The sequence below is a fragment of the Mirounga leonina genome, unplaced genomic scaffold (assembly GCF_011800145.1).
Source record: "Mirounga leonina isolate KUSES-001 unplaced genomic scaffold, KU_Mleo_1.0 Mir_151, whole genome shotgun sequence".
Lineage (NCBI taxonomy): Eukaryota > Metazoa > Chordata > Mammalia > Carnivora > Phocidae > Mirounga > Mirounga leonina.
The window spans coordinates 27,891,251-27,909,108 of NW_023270377.1; positions in this window are offsets into that span (position 1 = coordinate 27,891,251).

The following is a 17,858-nucleotide window of genomic DNA, read 5'->3' on the forward strand; positions in this document are numbered from 1 at the left end:
GTGTTGGTGAGAATTCAGAATCCCTTGAACACCTATATATTGAGGGTGGAGTGCACATTACAACCCTTCGGCTAAACCGTGGGGGAGTATCTTCTGACGTTGAATAGATGTTTATCCTACGATTCAAGCCCTTCCACTTACAGATAACATACCCAGGAGAATTGCATACTTTCACCCCAAATTATGAACATAAATATTCATAACACTATTTATAATTCCTTCAACTTGGAAGCAATTCAATGTCCATTAACAGTAAGGTGGGTAAAGACACGATGGGGTATTCAGACTACAGAATACTAAATCACGGGAATGAGTATCTACAGCTTCACAGAACAACAAGGATTAATCTCACAAACAATGGTGATGAAAGAGGCCAGATGCAAAAGAATATATACTGTGTGATTCCATTTATATAATATTTCAGAAACAGGCAAAACTAATTCATAGGGTTAGAAGTCAGGTTAATAGTTAACCTTTAAGAGGGATAATGACTGGGAGGAGGCATAAAGGGTTAGACCAATGAAAGTTTGTTTTAATAAAAGGAGATAAGATTTAAAAAAGGAGAAAAAATTAATAAAATCCATCCTAATTCATAGGGTTTGTCTCATCCATTTATTCAGTTACTTAACAAGCATTTATATTTTGCAAGCATCTGTTATTGGCTAGGAACCATTCAAATGCTAGGGTTATAGCAGTAGATATGACAAAGTATCCACCCTCATAGAGTTGACATTCTAGTAGTTTCCTCTCAAAATACCGGAGTACACTGTTACATTGTTGGCCCCTGATGATTCACACCTCATGACATTCACATCCTTGGGTAGTCCTTTCCCACATTCGGGATTTGATCATGTGATCTGCTTTAGCCAATGAGACAGGAGCAGGATGCAGGCAGAAGCTTTGAGAGGTGCTTGCACATTAAGGCTTCAGCTCTTGGAATGTTCCTTTGTGGGGGCCAGCTGCTCTGCCGTAGAGAAGTTTGGACTCCATGGCTAAATACTGAAAAGCCACATGGAGGAAGTGCCTGGAAGATGAGAGTCTGTCTTGGGCATTTCAGCCCCAACCAAGCTTGCAGCTCATCGAAACCACATAAGTGACCTCAGCTACATCATTCTGGCAGAGAAACCACCCAACTGAGCCCAGTCAGCCACAGACTTGTGAGAAATAATAAATTGTTGTTTTTTTTAAATCACTAAGTTTGGGGGTAGTTTGTTATACAGCATTTGATAACTGAAACAGATAAATGGGTGAATAAATAAATAAGGAATATAATTTCAGAGTGTACTTTGAGCTATAAAAAATTAAACAGGATAATGGTATGAAGAATGACAGGGAAAATTCAGAGAGGCTATTGTGTTCACCTGTAAGGTATTACCAGGGGGGCTCTATCCAGAAACCGAGGAATTCATTGTTTCTTGTTGAGAGTGTCAAATAGTGTGGAGATCAACAATAGAGAATAAACACTGGGATTTAGAAGAGCTGGATTGGAGTTTAGAATGCTTTTGACCTTGGGCAGAAAGAACACTGGTCTTTTGTGAGTTCCAGTTTCCTGATCTCTAATATGGGGATAATAACACTCATCTTGTCTACCTTCCAGGATTGCTGGAGAAGTTATACTCAGTAATGTTTGTGAAAGTACCCCGGTAATTTTAAATGTTATTTAAGTGAAAGCATTTGTATATAAAAAAGACATGTTGATCACCCCTTTGGTTTCTGAGGCTTCTGCTCTGTCCACAAGCTGATACATGCAAAATCAGTGAAATAAGTTTTATCACCATAACCACAACCCGTCTGCACATTTACTGGATGGTCTGTGTTACACATTAGCTTTTTGAATTTATTTAGCATCCATTTGGAGCATAGTTCTGCAGTTTTGAATAATCCACAAAGTTGTCACTGTTAATTTCTCTATCATAGTCTCTATGCTGATAACGAAGAAAAACACCAATGAATAGCCTTATTAGTGCAAAGAGTCACACAATCAAAAGCCTCTACCCCATTTGGACAAAACTTGACATACGTCATGTCACATTAATAAATACTGCATGTGCAAAGTATACCTTGTATTAACAGTAAATTCCCCATGGAAAATTGATTTGCTTTAAAATTTTAATCTACTTCTTTTTTCTTCTATAGATCCCAGTGAGGGCTTATCCCCCTTCCCTTTTCTTCCACAAAGAATGGAAGTTTGCATAAGAAGTGCATCATTCTCTAAACCAAACAGCAAAAAGAGAAACAAAATGCAGAAGAAAAAAGGTAAGGAGAAATGAGAGGAAAAAATAACAAATTGGTCATTAAAAGGAAAAAGATGCACAAGATAAAAGAGAGGGAGGCAAGCTGAGCATCCACTATATTGGGCTTCGGTGCAGATGTAAGTATAAAATGCTCCACAAGTCCTGTAATTGAGAAAATCTATCAAATGTCCTGACAGCTTCTCGGGCATTTCCAGAAGCGATAAAACTTGAATTTATTTCACTCCTAGAAAAGGGGCAGTATCACCTTCTGGCGGCTTTAATGAAATGCCATAAAACTCGAGGAAAAACTGTGTTGTAAAGTCATAAAAAGGTAGTTGGAAGTGGATTGTTGGAAATGCTGCGGGAGGGGCTGCTGTGTCTGAAGAGTGACCGAAGGGGATCAGATGAGCAGGGGATCAGGGCTCCTGGACGTGGGAGGATGTGCCGGAACGTGCTGTGCGGTCTGTGGACTGTCCCTCCCGACACCTGCTCTCAGAACTTGGCTGTGGCTGCATGCTCGCTGACTTGGCCGGGGACACCGGGACTAATAAGCCCCTTTGGAGGCTCGCCTACTCCATTTGTATTGTGCGGAGGTGACCAGTAGGAGCACGCTCACCTGCATTTCTTCAGATAGAAATAGTATAGCTAACTGTAATGGGTCCTCCCCAACCCTAAGCTTACGTCTCCTGGCTGCAGATCTGCTGGGACAGGAGGCTCTAAAACCTACTGGTTCTGGGGGCAGGATTGAGAGCAAACACAACTGGACACTCACATTCTGCTCTAGAATTTGCTTCTTCAGGGCTTGCCTGGTACTTAACCTCCCAATTTCCTCTGGTCCTGGTTCTACTTTGGGATATCCATGGGTCTGCTTTTTCTCCCAGATGACGAGCAACCAAGAGGGCAAGGATTGTCTCGAAGTTTCTCTTTCATCCCTTTGGCACCTTGCCTCACATTTTGCACATAGTAGGAGCTCATGAGATTTTTTTTTTAAAGATTTTATTTATTCATTTGGCAGAGAGAGAGAGACAGCGAGAGAGGGAACACAAGCAGGGGGAGTGGGAGAGGGAGAAGCAGGCTTCCCACGGAGCAGGGAGTCTGATGTGGGGCTCGATCCCAGGACCCCGGGATCATGACCTGAGCCGAAGGCAGACGCTTAACAACTGAGCCACCCAGGCGCCCCTCATGAGATGTTTCCAAGGGGAATACGATCTCTTGAGAGCCTCTGGTTGTCCGGGAATGTCTTCTGTTATCCAGCTACTTCTATGATTGAATAATCACCCTTGGCGTCCTCCATAGAAACACTAGCTAAATTCATTTATTTAAGATTATAGTACACAGAGAAGTTACAAAGTATTTTACTTTATATTTTCAAAATCAGGTATGTTAATACAGTCACATTAGATCTCTATAAGGAATCCTATTTCAAAGAGAAATAAACAGAGGCCCCAAGTCTCACAGTGAATTTCTTTGGTCCATCAGGCTCTGTGCAAAGATTGTGAAGTTAAATTGTAAACTCTGAGAATAAGAGTCTTAAAGTGAGGGGTTTCTTTTAATTAATTAATTAATTATTTATTTTTAAAATTTTATTTTATTATGTTATGTTAGTCACCATACGTTACATCGTTAGTTTTTGATGTAGTGTTCCATGATTCATTGTTTGCATATAACACCCAGTGCTCCATGCAGAGCATGCCCTCTTTAATACCCATCACCAGGCTAACCCATCCTCCCACCCCTTCCCCTCTAGAACCCTCAGTTTGTTTCTCAGAGTCCATCGTCTCTCATGGTTCATCTCCCAAGTGAGGGGTTTCTATGTGAAGAAGATAAAGATAAGCCTCAGAGAGAATGGTACTCAAAAATGAGATGGTGAAGAGAAGGTATTCCGACTAGCAGCAGCTCTAAGGAAAATTTTAGCAGAGACCCTTTGAGATGGTCCTAATAAAAAAATTATAAAAACACAAACTAACTCACTAAATGAAAAATATTTTAAAAAATGGTGATCTCGGGACAGCGCAGGGAAGTGAGAGGATCAATAAGGTGAACGAACACAAAGAAAATAAAACTGAACCATGAAATTTGAAAGTGGGAATGAATATTGTTTTCCTTGGCAAACTGATGATCTTGGGCCTGTGGCATAAAGGGGAAATTTCTGCAGTATAGGTTTGATCAAAACCGTAGGTTAAAGGAATATCAGTAAGAATGTCAATCTGTGGAAAATCTTGTGAGCCCCATTATTGAGTTATGACTGTCACTTGAGCACTGTCTTCAATAGAACAGGATATAAATTTCCCCCAGGTGAGAGCGAGTGCTCGGAAGCCAACAAAGTTTAGCGATCATCCTTTCATTTTTCTACGCTCAAGTCCTTTGTCAGCTTCAGAATGAGGAAGTCAGCTATTAAATTAGAGATGAATTAATGCCAGACTCCAGATGTGGCTTCCTCACACTCTTGACTTTAGCCAGATGTGCCCAAGCCATGGCATTCATCATGATGAGTGTGAAGGTGTGGAAAGTGTCATACAACACACTGCCAGAATCCTGATCCCAGCGCAGTCACACAGGGAGTCACCCCTCCCAAGTGGAGAGTCACTGCTCAAGGGGCAAGGGGTAATAGTGAAGGCTCTTTAAAAAGCCTGTAAAAGGTAGTATCAATTTTATTTTTATGGATAATTGATCCTAGCTCTCAGTTCCAATGATCTCCATTAGGTCATTTAAAAAGCTCTTTGCCCAGCCATATTTAAGCAGACATGCCGGGTCCTGCGACTGTCCTGCCTCCTTGGTATACGATCTATCCTTACTTATTTGCTTTCTGTTTTGGGGTAAAGCTCTCCACTTCCCTCTACTCTCCTTTCACCCACCTTTGGTTGCTGGAAAGCTTGAATCAGCACCATTTCGGAACTATGCTGAGGGCAACGTGGAAGGACCTTAAATCTCAGCTAGGTTTTAGAGGACATTGAGGTTAGGTTAACTGAGGCTCACAATGGTGGTTGGGGGGCGTTGAGCAGGCTGGACTAAATTCTGACTGCAGGTAGAGGGGCACAAATGCACAGTTATCCTGGTCTAGGTGTGAGCTGGTCTCCAGGGTGATCCTAAGAAGTCACAGATTATCACCGTCCCACTGATTAGAATCTGCAAATCATCCACCTCTCACACCTGGAGATGAGACTGGGGAAAACTGAAGGGTGTGAGAGCCCAGAAGCTGCTGTCTGGACCTGTGTGAAAATGAGGGTGTGCTTTCAGTGGTCTCCTCGGAGCCGGCGGCCCACGCAGCTGGAACAGGTCTGTCAGGTGCGAGGCAAGTCATAGTCAGAATATGATTGGTAAGGACTGAGCTTGGTACTGGATGCAGTTTAAGGGTCATATTTATCAGGAAGTTTTACTTAGAGCCATAAATTATCCTCTGCAAAATCTTTGCTCAAAGAGAGACTTCTTCATTGAATGAAATGATAATAAGTACCTGGATTGAATGGTCCCTTTTCACTTTAACTAAAACAAAATGGAGAAGGACAGCAAAAAAGGTCACATGCAGGTTCTAAGTGTTTTGTGGCATGGTAGGTCACTTCTAAAATTCCCCAGACGGGATGATGCCTTTTATTTGGGCAAGGATATTAGGATTATTTGGAAAGAATCTTTAGACTATTCTAACATTTCTAATTCGCATTCTACTGCTAATAAAAACCACACATTATTCTCTGAAATGTTTTCTATTACTATTCTTCACCTTGACCGTGTAGAAAAACTTCAGTCTCCTTTCATTCCTTCTAAAAGGCAGAGAGGGAAGGAGCGAAGGCGAGACAGAAAGACAGAGAGAGAGAGAGAGAGAGAGAGAGAGAGAGAGAGAGAGGGAATGGCAATGAGAATCATGAACAATTTTAGTTCCTTCGGAAGTCGAGACATATTTTTCACATGTATTCTCTCAAATCCAGATTCCTGTAACAGATGCTCTCATCTCTCAAGCTCTTTTCATCTGTAATTCAATTTCCTTCTAAACGTGAGGCTGACATCTGTTGCAATGCAGATACGTACTCAAGTACCTGCAATTTCTCTGCCAAGCTCAGTGTCATGTTAAAGAACCGTGAACTTTGCAGGGCTGGCGGCAGAAAGAAATTTAATGTCTCTTTCATCGTTCTGATGCTTCAGCATCTTTTCCTCTGACACTGAGGCTCTCCTTAAAGGTTTTCAAGGGAACATAAAGTGTTTATTTAATAGTGCAATTGATTGTTTTAGTTTCACTTCTGGAGCGACCTGAAATCAGCACATGCTAAGATTTAGCAGGGAGGCAGAGACTGTGTCTTCAGATTCTCCCTAACAGGGTGGATTAGATAAATTACCACACAATTCTCTATAGTATTTTAAAAACAAAGACAAAGCACGGCATGTTGCATTTAAAGATGCTTATCTTTGTCCTCTTTCCTTTTTATTCCTTTCCCACAGCATTACTATAATGCAAGGCCGTTTGAGGCATGGATTGAGCTCCATCATTCCATCATTAATTAATTCATTAAATAAATATTTGTCAAGTCTCCGTTCTGAGACTGGCATTGTGCCAGGTGCTGGGGAGCGAAAAGTCGATATGATGCCGGATGCATTTTCAGGGAATTCCAGGAGTATTTTGTTTTAGAAAAAGTACAGAGCCTTCCCTAGCCTCCAAGGGGTGAATGAAGACAGAGTTTTGTGCCACAGGAAAATTTATCAGTTCTGCTAAGAATAACAAGCCCATTGCTGGGTGAAGCATTCTTTTTGCAGGGACATGTTTTTGAGCTTCATAGGAAAGTGGGAATCTCTGCTCAATGCCAGCAAATTTGGAGCTGATGGAGATGGGGAAGAGTGGAATACGCCTTCCCACCCTTTCTGCCTCTATCACTGCAGACAATCAGCTGAGATCTGAAGCATGATACTTGATTCCCCGTCATTTCTTTAGGTGGTTTTGCTGGGGCCATGTTAGAATCATGAGATCATTCAGGCCTCCAAAAATGTCTGTCACAACATTTAACCTGGATATCTTGTCTACTAATTACCATCATTTCAGTTTCTGTAGGACACCATCAAAGGGCTCAGTGGGCTGTGTGAATGCATGGTTTGTGTTATTCCGTACTGCCTTAGGGATGAGTCCTGCTATGAGAGCCAACCCAGCTGTGACTGGCAACAGGAAGAGACAGAGGATAGGACCGCAGGCTGCGGTCACACAGCTGACTGAAGGTTGGTCTGGTGTAAAGGATGGATAAAGGGGAGTCTGAATTATTCATCATAATTTCTCAGGAATTTCCTTTGACTAAGATATTGCACACTGTTGGTCCTGGACTGAACCTGGCCCACAGATGGCTTATACTGGGCCTGTACTATATTAAAATCGTGATTTTTAGAATTGGTTGCCAGCATGTAAAAGCTGGGAGCTTTCACATTAAAAATCTATCCTCCTTCTGAAAATTGGAACATTTAGCAACGTGGGGCCTTACAAGACTACGTGGCTAAGAATGAGCAGGAGTTGAGTTCTAGCTGCCCCCTTAGATGAGACATCATACGACCTCAGGTTCTACTCCTCCCTATTGTCTCACACCAGCCAGCTTTCTTATTCAGCTACCTGTCTCGTGTCCTGTTCTGCAGGGATTAATTCAGCAAAAAGTCTTTTCAGTCAGTCGAAGAGTTTGTACTGGGTCACTTCTCCACTTCTATGAACTTGCTAGGAACTGTAGGAGAAGTGCAAGATATTCCTGCCCAAATGAAGAGGAAGAGAGTAACAGGTGCAGCACTGAGAGACCAGGCCTGGAAGAGACCACAAGTCAATGTCAGAATTCAGAGAGAGAGATGCCCCTGATATTCGTAGTCATTAAGCTTCTGTATTTTATTACTTCTATTTTCCAGAAAAGGGGAAAAACCATTTCTCTTTCATGCAAAGGAAATTCTTAGGAAGTTTAGAATGTAGCCATTTAACGCATCTAAGTGCACAAGGCATTTGTATTCGAATCACATTATCAAGAAAATCTCTTTGTTATGCAGAATACGAACCCAATCCCAGGCAACCAGTATTAGTCACACCTGAGAGAATATAAAAAGAAATGACGCTGAATAGACTATAGAGATTTGGAAGAAGGATTAACAATACTAGTTCTATTCTGCAACTCTTTGAGAGCTCATATAGAAAATCTCCTGCTTAAAAAGGATTGTAATTGTTGAGAAAGACCTGGACAATGTTTTAAAATTCTAAGTTTAATTTAATATCGACTCTCTGGCTAGACTTGTGGTCTGGGTTTGCTTTATGAGAGGAAGGCTGACATAGAAAGCAAGAAAGGTCAAGGTCTTATTGGCATTAAATAGGGAACAGCTGGCGACTTTCCCTAGGAGCAAACTCGTAGTCCATTATGCCACCACTTTGCTCATATTTGAAAGCAAGAACCAGTCAGCACAGCTGGACAATTTAAAGCCACCGCTGATGGCTGGGAGATGCTAGTCTCTCGCTTGATTTAGTGCATACATGTATATGCATGAGACACCATGCTTCTAGGAGGGAATGCTGATCCGTGAGGACCCTGAGCAACTACAGCTATCAGTGAAGTCCTTGTTGGAGCCTTAATAAAAGTTAACATTTATTGACCGCTTAGGATGTCTTAGACTTTGACTGCTGAGCATTGCTTGCATTCACCGGCAGGGGGTCCAGCACAACAGCTCTTTCAGTTCTTAAGCTGTAGCTCCAACCCAACACCTCTAGGGTTAGAGACCTTGGCAGCTGACCTTTGCTCCAATGCACTGAGAAAATGAGACCTACACGACAAGAGCTAGCCTCTCCTTCCTTGCTAGAATGCCCCGTGTGCCACTCTGTCTTTACTTTTCCCCTGTTACCTCTGAGGGGAAAAAGCTCCAATCCTCCTTTGAGAGACTAACCCGACTGGTGCTCTGCAGCCCCTCCTTGCCCTTCCAAGCGCTGCTTCTGCATTAACTCTGCTGTTCCTTGTATCTGGAGTCTTTCCACCCTCTACCCATCCTCCCTGGGGGTGAAGAGATGGGTTGGGGTGGGGTGGGGTGAAGGCAATGGCCTAGTGACTAGGAGGAGCTCAGCCTCTGCATCAGGCTGCCTGGCTATGTGCCCATTCATTAGGCACTGCCACTAACGAGCTCACTGACCTTGGGCTATTTTCTCAATTCCCCTAAGACTCAACTCCATCTTGAAAACAGAAATGATTTGGAAGCCTAATATGGTCGTGACGATTGAGCGAGCTAATTCATGTTGAGGAACACCCACGTCCTTGATCTCTCCGCTTTCTTTTTGGGCTAACTCTCTTCACTTCACCCCTCAACCAGCTTCATGATCATCACTTCAACCACTCTTGATGACATCACACTTGCCCAGTGTTCTTTGGTTTTAACAAACTGTCTTTTCCACACCTTGAAGTGGGCTTGTGGATCCATTAGTAAATATTCATTTCCACCTCTCCACTGAATCATTCTCACCGCCCCATATTCCTTTCAGGAAGGTCCAGTGGCTTCTGCTCCCCCCTTTGGAGATTATCATCTTCCATGGTCTTATGTATGTATATATGTATGTATTTATATCACTTCCTTGTAAGCTCTTGTTATGCTCCCAATTTTCTTTTTATTTTCCTCCCAATTTTTTATGAGGCAGAAACTTCAGTAACAGCAAGGAGTCGAAAGGTGACCTTGGGCTCTGAGATCTGACTACCCAGTGCTACCTCTTGCTCTTTGTGACCTCAGGCAAGTTCCTTAACCTCTCTGTGCCTCAATTTCTCATCTCCCTGTAGAGTTGTTGAGAAGTTTGAAATGAGTTATTCTGAATGGAGTGCTCAGAAGTGTGCCTGTTACGAGCAGGCACTGAGGGAAAAGGGTACTTATTATTATAAGAATTGGTACTTAGAGACCTTTCTCTTGTCTTGTATCAGGAAATCAAGCAAATACACAGAAGTACATGGATCTTAACATCACAATCAGAGGCAAAGGATCAGAGTTTATCACCAAGAAGCCTGTTTAATAGATAAGGAAGTATGGGGCGAAAGTAGGTTAAATTCAGAATAATAAAGGGTTGGAACACAGACTCATTCGCAGCAGCTATGGCCTAGGAGTCTTGATAAAGTCCAAAATTCTTCCCGGTGTGATTGAAAGTCCTCCTGCCATAGCAACTCAGTTGGTTCTGATATAACTCTGATTAGGGTACTCTGCCTCTTAAAGGAAGTCGGGAGCATGAGCATAGAGCATACTAAAGCTGAAGGGGCCCTTTGGGATCCTAGCCTAACTTCCGGCTTCCACAGGTGAGCAGAGGGTGCTGTGGTGGTTGCAGGCTGGCTCCTCACTCAGAAAACAGCGGGGTTCTAGACCTGGGGAGTCCCTCTTCCGGACAGTGGGAAGCGGAGGTTCAGAGAGACCTGTGCTGCCTGTTGACTCATTTTGTGCATTTCCTGTGTGGTTCGTGTGTCTTCCATCCAAGTTACTGACTCAGCTTAACCCTGCTTAGCTTGCAAGACCTTTCAGGGAAATCAGAGCGCGAGATGCAGGCACTGCAAGTTGTCACCCATGATTAAGGAGCCAAGGGGAGTGATTTATGTGGAAAGATTAGAATCCCTAAATATGGATGGCCGGTGCTGCCCTGATTGAGTGGGGCTTCAGGCATTTGCAGACTGTCCTGTGGGAGTGCCACAGACTTCAGTACTGGTGGACTGCTTTCATAGTGGTGGGACAGTTGAAGGGTGATGCAGGTGGCAGAAACGTCATAATATTAAAACAGTGTACTACTTCCTGATGAGCCAAGAAGACCAGACTGAGACAGGAAATTTTCCTGTGGCTTTTATTTTGTGAGGTCACTGGATATCTCTGGAAATTTCTATGTGTAGAACTTGAAGCTCTGGGCCATCAGATAGATAGTTCTCAGTAGCTCTTACGTCTTTCCCCTGCAGGGTCCCTCATTCCTGGGGCTCCCTTTGCTTCCTCCCACCGTCCCTCTACTAAGGACCCTCCCCCCTAGTCTTCCCTGCTAGCTTGTTGCTCCCCACCTCCCCAGCGCCCCTCTTCTACCACTCCAAATAGAGTTCCTCTGTGCCCTCGTTTTAAGTGAGGACTGTGAAGCGAGAGTTAATTGGATAATTCTTTCCTATTAAACTGTAAGCCAGATAATTAACTGAGTCTCCCAGATAACACTGACCAAGCCCTTAGGAAGTGTTGAGAATTTCAACACTTTATGTGTATGTATGTGTGTGAATGTTTTCACTTAAGTGTATAAAGAGTGGAGGAAAGGTAAGGGTACTTTCCAGCAGCCTGCACATGACCCCATGCAGGCGACAGTGTACTCTCAATGTGGCTAGGCACAGATGTAGGGTCATTGGCTAATTGGAGTGGTCAAGGAGTACTTCTGCAGGAAGTGATGCTAAAGTTGAAGACTAAAGGATGAGCAAGATGAGGGGGTGAGAGGGAAGGGAGAATTTCCTGAATTTCTAAGAAGAATCTTATTTTTCAGTAGTCTACCCCATGTCATAATTTGGACAACATGGTCACTATGGTTAACTGTAATAGATGAAATACACAAATGGTGTCTTAGCGTATAGATTCTCTTTTCCTAAAGAGCAAGTCAAAGATAATCTATCTATGCTTCTTCCCCGCTCCAGTGGCTTCGGTGTGGCACACTAAGCCCTTTGCGGTCTTCTCCTGACCCTTCCCTAATGGGCCTTGAGCTCTAGCCTTTATAACCCCCAGATCACACCGTTCCCTTTTGGACCTCTGTATCCTTGGACAGTCTTTTCTTCTGTTCTTGGATTATCCCTCTACTGTTTGAATTTATCTGCAAAACTCTTGACTTTTCTAAGACCTGCCTTAAAAATTGCCTCCTCTGGGAGGCCCTCCATGATCAAGTTAAGAACATCTTTATAGTGTTATAGTGCCTTGTTCTGGTCTCTAATTTGGCACGTATGTCAATATCATACATATTTAAATATAAGTTGCCCCTTCTGGTCTGTAAGTATGTTCTATTCTTTTCTTGGATGCTAACTGCCTAGCATAGTGTTGGGCATAAGGTAGGCACTTAATAAATGTTTGTTGAATGAATGAATAAATGGCAGTATACTATGCATTTTCCATAATTGTAGTGTGTGTGTGTAAACACTCCCAGATTAAGGATAAACTGAAGCTCAGGTAGCAGAACATTTGGACTTCCTGTTTTGTTGAATAATTAAAAAAACACATACATTTAGTCACTTAGCCCCACCTAGTATAACTCTGTTTTTTTATGGGTAAAATGCAGGTGTCTCTCTTTAAAAATAATTTCCTTAAATGTGATAAGATTTATTTTTTGGCTCATATCTGTTAGGTTATTATAGTGTTTTAAAATATCTGGCTTAGATCACTTGAAATTCTTAAATTATACTTTAAGCAGCTATTAGCATAATGACATTATCTATTAATAGAGATTCCTACAGGAGTAAAGGTACCTGCAATTTACATGAAATCAGAAAACTTGGTGTGATTAGTAGCATCACAACAAACCCAGCATGACTATTGTAATGACTACATTTCCCATCACTGTAATTATCTCCTAAAACTTTTATTGGGAACATTGATTGCCGTTTGCTCACTCATTTGCTTTGAGAAAGTGGAATGGTGAACATGTGCCAGGACTGAAACCGTAGCTGTGTAGGGCCGGTGGAAAGGACCTGCCAGAGGATTACGAAAGGATTTGCTACTGGCCCAGAGAGTTGTGTGACGGCTCTGTGTTCAAAGTAAAGACAGAGTCCATAGTTCTTCCAATTACCAAGAATTTCCGTGAAGAAGATGAGTGAGACATGGCGACTTTCTAAGAGAAAATATGACATGATAATTTGTATTTGAAGAATATTTGGCTAAATGTCTTCCTTCCCCACTGCCCCCAGCGCATAAGTATTCACCTCTTTGAAGGAAGGTAGGGACTCAGCTTGCTCCTTATTTCTTTCTGTTTCTTTGTAAATTATTTTTTAAATTATTGAAAACATTTAAAAAATTGTAATGGGAGTAGAGTTGACTCTCGAATCTGTCCACTTGTCTCGGGCTTCTCGGCCTGGTCTGTAAGGCCACCATCAGGCCTTCCAATGGCTCTCCCCACTTCTGACTGTTGGGCTCTCCAGTGCATTCTCTCCACAGCAGCCAAAGTGCTCCTTCTAAGCAGCAAATCTGATCATGGGGCTCCCCTGCTTCAAGTACCGCTCGGCCTCCCCCTGGAGCCTTTATCATGGCTTAGAAGGCCTCTGTGATCTGATCAGCCCTACAGGTCAGCAGGCCCCTGTGGAATTCATACACCCCAGGCCCAGAGACCACTGGGACTCCTGCTGGGCTCTCCCTCCTGACCATGGTCTCCCTTTCCGGTCCCTCCTCAGGCTGACTCCTAATCACCTCCCAGGGTAGATGGTCCCCTTTGCGCTCCAGGCACATCCTTTACTTACTCTTCTTTCAGTGCTTATCACACTGTCCTGAAATTGCCTTTTGACTTGTTTGGTTCTCCTCCTTAAATTCAATGAGAGCAAGGCTGGGTCTGTCTGGTTTGTCTTGTATCCTTCGCAGTAAACATGCAGAGATGACAACCAGACTCGGTTAAAAGAGGGAGCCACTCTGTTTCCCCGTTTTGTTTGTTGCTGCCTTTAATCAGGTCAAAGACAAAGTGTTCATTGAGCCTCAGTATCTATTTCTAGACGTTGCTCCACACTTGCCTGTACAAGTGGATTTTCTTTTTGGAAGATGCCTCCAAGAACAGACTGAAAAAGTGAGACTGGTTCTAATCAGGTTGGTACAGAAAATGTAAAGGTGGGTGAACATGCTTAGTCTGTTTCTCCCAGACCCAGGCAGGAAAGACTACAGGCTGGTAGAGCAGAATTGTAGGGTGTGAATGTGTGTGTGCACATGCGCGGGTGTGGTGTGGGCGCGCACCTCTGTGGGTGTCTGGGCGTATTGCGTTGCTGCACTCGACGATAGGTTAGCTTTTTTTTTTTTTTTTTAAAGATTTTTATTTATTTATTTATTTGACAGAGACAGAGACAGCGAGAGCAGGAACACAAGCAGGGGGAGTGGGAGAGGGAGAAGCAGGCTTCCCGCCGAGCCGGGAGCCCGATGTGGGACTCGATCCCAGAACCCCGGGATCATGACCTGAGCTGAAGGCAGTCGCTTAACCAACTGAGCCACCCAGGCGCCCCGACGATAGGTTAGCTTTGTTAGAAATTAATGCCTGTGAGTTCTTCAGATAAAGCAGTTGCTGATCTTGGCTTTCTTTGCCAGAGATGGCCTATGTGTGTTAAATGGTATGTGTCAGAAAGAGAAAAGCTGCAAATCTTAGAAGGTAACCCTGAGATGTCAGATATCTACTGTCGCCCAGATTTTATGACGGAAAAGGTTATTTAGTCTCTTTGACTATGGCTATATATGTGTTGTATATGTTGATTGGCATTGGACAAAACCAATTAGAAGAATGTAGCTAATATCAAGAAAACGAAATTGCAGAATAGGACAAAAGGTAACCAGGACATACAGTTGCTGGTAGGTCGTAGAGATCTCCATTTCTTGACATATATTAAAATTATTTTGCATATCACATCTTTTTTCTTTCCTTTTTTTTTTCTAAACTTTTTTTTTTTAATTTTTTATTTATTTATTTGAGAGAGAGAGAGAGAAATAGCATGAGAGGGGATAGGGTCAGAGGGAGAAGCAGACTCCCCGCTGAGTAGGGAGCCCGATGTGGGACTCGATCCCAGGACTCCGGGATCATGACCTGAGCCGAAGGCAGTCGCTTAACCAACTGAGCCACCCAGGCGCCCTTTTCTAAACTTTTTTCAAAGTCTCCCTGACAGTTCCCACTGAGACTTCTTTGGAGGTATGCTCTACAAACTGCTGGCTCCCTTCCTTCTGTTACAGACTAACAGATAATCGTGGACATGTTTTCCGGCCATCGCTTAACCCTGCGCCAGGCCACAGACACCTTGGGCCCCATGGCTCCCTTTGTCTGACAAATGGTACAAATTGGGTAATGCATTTGAACAAGTCTGGCAGATTCCTGCCAGGATGAAGACAGAATAAGAAGTAAAGGAAGTCTACCAAATACCTGTTTCATTTCCTCCCGGCACTTCTACCTCTCTTTCTTCCTCCCTGGGTCCACGTCATCCAGTGGGAGCATGTCAGCTTACTGATAAATCACAAAGCAAATAGATGTGTCATTTGCATTTTTTCTTGGAAAATAACCAGGTGGTGAAAGCCTGCCTCGGGTTGCTGGCAAGAACATCAGTGACTGTTTAGGCACCCAAACAATTTCTTCTTTCCCGAGTTTTCTGTTTGGTGCTTTAAGTCGTGTCTTGCTCCTTTAAGCAAAACAGCTGACTTGACTCGTCTCTGACTTCTGGGAATAATTGAATTCTTATGGCAGAGGCTAAGTAACCCAAGAGCAGCAAAAGAAAATTTCACTCTACAATATATCCACACTCATCCACATGCAGACATGTGGGCTCGTCCACGGCGCTCTCTGTGGTTCGGAGAGATGTTCGGGGAATATTTGTGTCCTCTTTGCCTTTTTAATTTTCCAGCCCGTCTTGCGGGGTGGGGGGCGGTCAATCTATAAAACTCAACAGGGAGGCTGGGAAAGATCAACTTTGTATGATCCAGGGACATGTGGAGTTTTAGAAGTTGAGAAATACAGTGATGGAGAGAAGCGGCGGGGTGGGGGTGGGGGTCCTTTAGTGATTTAGCCCACCTGCGCTTTTATGGGAAAACTGTGCCTTGGGAGAGAAGGAGTCAGAAAGACAAAGAAACTCACGTTAACTGAAGGCTCATTTCATGTCAGCTCGCTTTGAGTGAATGAGCATATTTAATCCTCGCAACAAAGCTGTTGTCCCACCTATTTTACAGATGAGAGAGATTTAGTTAACTTGCTCAAGTACACCCATCTGGTAAGAGTATTAGTCTTTGCACCCAGATTTCTCTGGTGCCCAATATAGCTGCAGTTCTATCACTTTAAATCCTTGAGTGGAAACCTCCAACGTACACCACTGTGGCCCATGGGGTTGCTATTCCAACTTTGCACAGAATTAGAAAGGAGCACTTGGGAAAAAAAAAAAGAAGCCAGGTGCACCTGGGTGGCTCAGTTGGTTAAGCGTCTGCCTTCAGATCAGGTCATGATCTCAGGGTCCTGGGATCGAGCCCTGCATTGGGCTCCCTGTTCAGTGGGGAGCCTGCTTCTCCCTCTCCCCTGCTTGTGCTCATGCTCTCCAATAAATAAATAAATAAATAAGTAAATAAATACATACATACATACATACCAGTCTTTAAAAAAAAATAAAAGGCCATTTTTAAAAAGACTGGGGGCTCCTGGGTGGCTCAGTTGGTTAAGCAACTGCCTTCGGCTCAGGTCATGATATTAGAGTCCCAGGATCGAGTCCCACATCAGGCTCCCTGCTCAGCGGGGAGTCTGCTTCTGCCTCTGACCATCCCCCGTCTCATGCTCTCTCTCTCAAATAAATAAATAAAATTTTTTTAAAAAAAGAGTGGTTTTAGGCTCATAGCAAAGTCGAGAGGAAGGTACAGAGAATTTCCATGTACCCCAGCCCCACACGTACATGGTCTCCTCCATGATCAGCATCCCCCACCAGAGTGGTGCATTTGTTAGAATTAAGGAACATACATTGACACGTCATTGTCACCCAGAGTCCATAGTTTACACATGGTTCACTCTTGGTGTTGTATATTCTGTGGTATCCATCATTATGCATTTGGCCCTTGAACAATACCAGTTTGAACTGCACAGGTCCACTTATACACAGACTTTTTTTTTTAATACAGTACCATAAATGTTTTTTCCTTGTGATTTTTGTAATAACATTTTCTTCTCTCTAGCTTACTATATTGTGAGAATACAATATATAATACATGGAACATACAAAATATGTGTTAATTATTTATATTATCAATACAGTTTCTGGTCAACAGTAGACTATTGGTAGTTAAGTTTTTGGGGAATCAGAAGTTATACATGGGTTTTCATCTGTGTGGGAGGTTTGCACCCCTAATCCCTGCATTGGTCAAGCATCACCTGTAGTATCATACAGAGTATTTTTTATCGCCCTAAAAATCCTCTGTGCTCCACCTGTGCATACTCCCACACCCCTCCCTCCCCACTGTATCCTCTTCCCCTGGAAAGCTCTTTTTACTGTTTCTATAATGGAGCACTGTTTTTTTTTTTTTTTTTTTTTTGTTGTTGTTGTTTACAATTGGAAGGGTAATGATGTGAGATGATTTCTTGAGCTCACCATTACTTTTCCATCCATTTAGAATTAGCTTGGATATCTACACTGAGTCATCAGTCAACATGCATTTTTGAAGTCCTCTCCATGAGCAAACCATAGTAATTATCTACCTGGGAGATACAGGAAGACACTCTCACTCCAGTTAGGATTCAGGAACAGCTAGCAATCTAGTTAGGGAGATAGACAAGATGCATATCTATCTCTAGATCTCTTTTGATCTCTATATATCTGTATATATGCCATTAACTATAAAATTAGAGCAGTGAGAACATTTCTCAGGGCTTCAAACACCTGCTAATCGAGAAAATGAGTAACTGTAACCAGGAGGTTTGGAGAAGACTTGAAATTGAACATGTTCTTTTTAGAACCTGATAATGCCTAC